Genomic DNA, 5,576 nt, shown 5'->3' with positions numbered 1-5,576 from the left:
CACCAAGAATCTAGTTGGACAATCAGTCAAATGATGGGTAGATTGCCCTGATAAGAGATCAAGGATCCTCATTATGAAACTGGGAATTTTGGAAAAAGGGGTTTTGTGGAACCAATCTCAAGGGGTTTTTTGAAAAAAGGGTTTTTTTTGGAAAAAGGGGTTTTGTGGAACTAATCTCAAACTCGGAATTTTACTTCCATTAGAACCTCTATTTTCATTTAAAGGACTGTTTTACACCAGAATGCTGGAAGAAGCATTTGGCATGTGTTTTACTAAGAGGAGGTTCATTGCAACAATTGGCGGGGAGTCGTCGAGGGACGTCGCTCGCGGCAAAGCCTGCTGAGGTCTTGACCAGCCTCGGTAGTACGGTTAAAATGGTGCGCTTCCGGTACGATGGGCGAGGACCGACGAAGCAGTCACTGAGTGAAGTGCTAGGACTCCTAAGGAGGATCCAGAGGGTTCTGACCAGGTGATGCACGGGCTCGTGGTTGCTAGGACACACATGCGTGCGTCGAGGAAGATTCGGATGGACTAAAAGGAAAGATTTGTGTGAATCAAATTTTGATACTGGATCTCGTTGGTTGGCCAGCTGGTCTTCAACGGAGAGTCCAGAGGACACATTTTGTAATACAATGGACTCAGAATTTTGGAGGATGATGATCAGTAATATTATGATTTCTATTGAAGGATTGTTTTAAAGCCAGTCGAATCTGTTATAAATGGTAATTTCATATTGGGTGTATACGTGGTATGCCTACCTTAATTTTTGCATGAATTGCCGGTGGCGGCTAGGGGGCCTGGGAATTCTTTTCCTCGTCGATACTCGGGCAAAACACAATCAAATCTTTATAAAGGAATCCCACCAATATAGTGGTCGAGTGGTTGGCTAACCCATGGGCTAGTTAGTTGGGATCGGAGGTCCTGCGCGAAATAATTAAGATGCGATTAGTTACCTTAGTTAGATTAAGTCCTGAGAAGACCTTGTTCTGTGGGAGGGGATTAGCGGTAGCTATGCCTCGTTAAAGGAGGAAAAAAATGGTGATTCCATGGACCAAGTGCAAGTCTCTTCTTGATCTGACCATGTGACTTTAGGTTCGGTCAGATTAGTTTAACTTATTAAGACTTTGACTCGTTAGAGTAATTCCCCCTTTAGAAGATTTTTCCATGGCGGAATTGCCCGTGCCTTCCGGGCGAGGGGAGTTTTTCCGGGCTCGATTTCGGAGGAACCGCCGGGCTAGACTCTCGTCCGGACATTTGCGGGCGAGGCCCCGAGTGTGGATCCCCACCCTGCGCGCGGGAGGCCGACACTGCTTCCGCCGCCGTTGGAACCCCGGAGGGGGGGTCTCACAGCTGGTATCAGAGCTTTGTTAAAAGCTAATAAGGACAAACAAATTCTTATCAGAAATCGATAATAAAAACTCAGAAAAAGCATTTACATATTGTATTTTCATTCCGTAAGCTTCATTAATGAAGAATGTTTAATCAAAGAAATTATTTTTATAGATGGAAGTTCCACACTTATCTGGTGTTCCCGACCTCACCTAGTCACAAGACATGACATGACTGCATTCACCTTTGAGCATCTCATCTCTTCCGCTACAACTCGAACGAGCCGAGCTAGACTCGCAGGCCATTTCGAGGATCTATATTTTCTTGAACCAGCGGAGAGACGGCAGCACAAGTGGTTTGCAGGGCAGTATGTCCATGCCTCTTGCAACCAGCGTGCGATGCTAAGGTAGAATCTCTCGTTGACTATGATTCTGAGATGAAGCTGAATGTGATACATGGTGTTATTTTATATCACTCAAGGCCTTGAAATTTCAGACTTTCCTGCCAAATCTACAGACTCCTTAGTCATTTTATTCCTAAGGAGAAGATAGTAGCTCCCTTGGCAGTAAGGGAACATTTGTATCAGGGCATGTCTATAGCCCCAGTACCGTCGTCTTATATCAGGGCATGTCTATAGCCCCAGTACCGTCGTCTTATATACATCTCCCAAGGAGATTTTGACTTCTGGAGCCGAGCTGCTCTATGTACATATTGCAACCTTTCTATAAATAAAGAAATGTTTTGTGGAAAAATTCCCTGTTGTATAAGTGATTGTTTATGGACGAACTAATAAAGCAAAATCTGTTACCGGACATATGTCATAGATCTCCAATAAGATCATTTATCTTGTTTGAGAAATTATTTTCCGAACCTCTTAAGTCTTAGGATCTTGTGGATGATATCAAAATAAAAATTTAATAATATATCATTTTTAACAAAATCATGAGGCGAGAAAACCGTGGCCGTCAGCCAGACCCTCTCTCTGAAGAGGAAGAGCTTGACCCCGAGGTTCACAAGGCTCTTCACCACAGAACTCAACCAGGACCCTTTAAAGGAGAAGGGGAGAACCTGGGCGAGGCTGTGGAGAAATGGGTGGAAGCTATGGAAGAGTATTTTGATGTCACAGGCTACAATGAGCGGAGCAAAATGGCTCTTGCCAGGCTAAAAATTATGGAAATAGCTAGGGTGGCATGGAGAAACCATTGTGACACCAACCATCTGGACAGGAATACCCAGTCCTGGAACGATCTTAAAGCCTATTAAGGAAGAGGTTTTGTCCCCTCGGGTTCTTAGTGAAAAGATGCAGGGGAGAAGAGAGCTTGAGCTCTTGCAAGTACACACACACTCACAAAACCCTAAAAGAGAACACACAAGGTGAGAGGCTGAAAATCTTCTTCTTCTTCACTCAACACTCAACACACCATATACTAAGATAAGAGTACACATATATGAAAAGGTACTCAACCAAATACATACTAGGGTTCTCTATAGTGTGAACCCAACTAAACTAAATGAGTTAGCGCTATAACTATGCCAGTCTCTAGAATGGCTGTCACACAGCTTGTCATATCACCCATGATCTCACCAACCATGCCAGTGGTGTAAGTGTGGGGCCTATCCCCCAGGCGGGTCATCAGTGTCCACCGCCTCACTAGATGAGCTCGATATCTCAACACTCCCCCTCGAGCTCAACTCCATCTCATGTACACCAAGCAAAGCCCTGAATCTGTGGAGCTTCTCTGTACCCAACGCTTTGGTGAAGATGTCAATGACCTAATCCTGTGTGCTGACACAAACAAGGTCAACGTCTCCTGCCAAAACCTTCTCTATGACAAAATGGTAGTGGACCTCTATATGCTTCATGTGAGCATGAAAAATTGGGTTCCTGGCCAACTATACTACTAATGTTGTCACAGAAAATGACAACTTGTCTATCCACTGATAGACCCAAATCTGCAAGTAGCTTTCTCAACCAAGCTACCTCACATACTGCCATAGCAACACCTCTGTCTATCCACTGATAGACCCAAATCTGCAAGTAGCTTTCTCAACCAAGCTACCTCACATACTGCCATAGTAATGTTGTCTATCCACTGATAGACCCAAATCTGCAAGTAGCTTTCTCAACCAAGCTACCTCACATACTGCCATAGCAACACCTCTGTACTCGGCCTCTGTACTGGATGAGCCCGTAGGCTGCTTCTTGCTGCTCCAAGTCACAGCAGCACTCCCCAAAGAAAACATGAAGCCACTAGTAGATCTTTTATCTGAGATACTACTAGCCCAATCAGCATCTGTGTACCCATGTACACATATCTTTGTCCCAGTTTCATAAAATAGTCCACAATGCAAAGTAGACCTCACATACCTCAGTATGCTCAATGCATCCAAATGCGGCTTCCGAGGAACCTACATAAACTGACTCACCAACCTAACAACATAGCTCAAATCTAGCCTGGTGAGCGTCATGTAGATCAAGCTCCCTACTATGCGCCTATACATAGTAGGATCCTCCAAAATCTCTCCTGAATGTGCACTCAGCTTGCCATTCTAATCCAATGGGACTGAGATAGGCTTACAACTTGTCATACCATACCTGGACAACATGTCCAAGCCATACTGTCTCTGCAGCAGTAATCCAATACTATGTGGTGACCTAATCACCTCAATGCCCAAGAAATATCTGAGCTCCCCCAGATCCTTCATCTCAAACTTCTGTCGAAGCAAGAACTTAACATCAAAGATCTCTGCATCATGGTCCCCCGTAATGATCGAGTCATCTACATAGATGACAACAAGCACAACCCCTCTATCACTGTGTCTCACATACAGTGAGAAATCTGCATTGGCTACATGAAAGCCAATAGTGACAAGATATTCAGAAATCTTGTCAGACCATGCTCTTGGTGCTTGTTTTAAGCCATACAAGGCTTTCTTCAACCTGCAAACATGCTCGGGGTGACTCACATCCTCATAACCAGGTGGCTGCAACATATACACCTCTTCCTGAAAATCCCCATGCAAGAATGCATTCTTTACATCCATCTGATGTAAAGACCATTGCTTTGACGCAGCCACTGCTATCACAACTCTCACTGTTGCCATCTTGGCAACTGGGCTGAAAGTTTCCTCATAGTCAATGCCATATGTCTGCGCATATCCTTTGGCTACCAATCTATCCTTGTACCTGCTTATGCTTCCATCATGTTATGTTTTACTTTGTACACCCACTTGCATCCAATGGCTTTCTTGCCTTCAGGCAATTGCACTAAATCCCAAGTCTTATTTCCATATAGTGTATCCATCTCCTCATCCATAGCTTTCTCCCAACACACATTTCTAACAGCCTCATCAATGCATGTGGGCTCTACAACTTGTACAACTTTTGCCATGTATGCATAGTGATGTGCCACATAACCATCATAGGTAAACCTCTGCACAGGATTCTTCACTCTCCCAGATCTTCGCAGCTTTGCATTCATGGCTTCCATAGCCTTCTTTACACTAGGTGTTCTCATAGCTGGTATCCCAAGCTCCTCATCATCTCTGAGCCACTAGACTCTCCATCAACATGAGAATGCCCTATAGAAATGTCAGCCATACTAAGGGGCTCAACCACTTTCTCTTTGCCTTTATGTGATGTACTAATCACATTTGCAGGACTGGTATTATGATGCAGCTTGCCACTCCATTGTCTATCAACTGAACCACTAGATGAGGACTCTCCTGGTCCACTCAAAGACTGTGATTGCTGACTTGCATTCTGTGTAACCACATTTCCACTCACATTAGCCCCAATAGCTTCTTTTTCAGCAGCATACCAGCTGCTCATCTCATCAAAAAACAACATCCCTGCTTACCCTCAACTCACGTGTAGCAGGGTTATAACACCTGTATCCCTTTTGCTCAAGGGAATACCCAATAAACACACATTTTTCAACTTTTGGATCCAGCTTAGTTCTCAGCTCATCTGGCACATGCACATATGCAATGTATCCAAAGACTTTCAAATGAGACAAATCAGGTTTTCTGCCAATAAACCTCTCCTTTGGAGTTACATCATGTATGGTTGCAGTTGGAGTCCTGTTCATGATGTAAACAGCTGTAGAAACAGCCTCAGCCCCATAGCTATGCAGCATATTCTTCTCTTCCATCAATGCTTGCGCAATCTCAGCAATGTGCCTGTTTTTTCACTCAGCAACTCCATTTTGCTACGGAGTATATCTGCATGTAAACTGTCTCCTCTG

Source organism: Cibotium barometz, chromosome 22 (assembly GCF_041138505.1).
Source record: "Cibotium barometz isolate CiBa-2024 chromosome 22, ASM4113850v1, whole genome shotgun sequence".
NCBI classification, from domain to species: domain Eukaryota; kingdom Viridiplantae; phylum Streptophyta; class Polypodiopsida; order Cyatheales; family Cibotiaceae; genus Cibotium; species Cibotium barometz.
The sequence above is the reverse complement of the archived record's forward strand: the minus strand, read 5'-3'. Positions refer to the sequence as shown.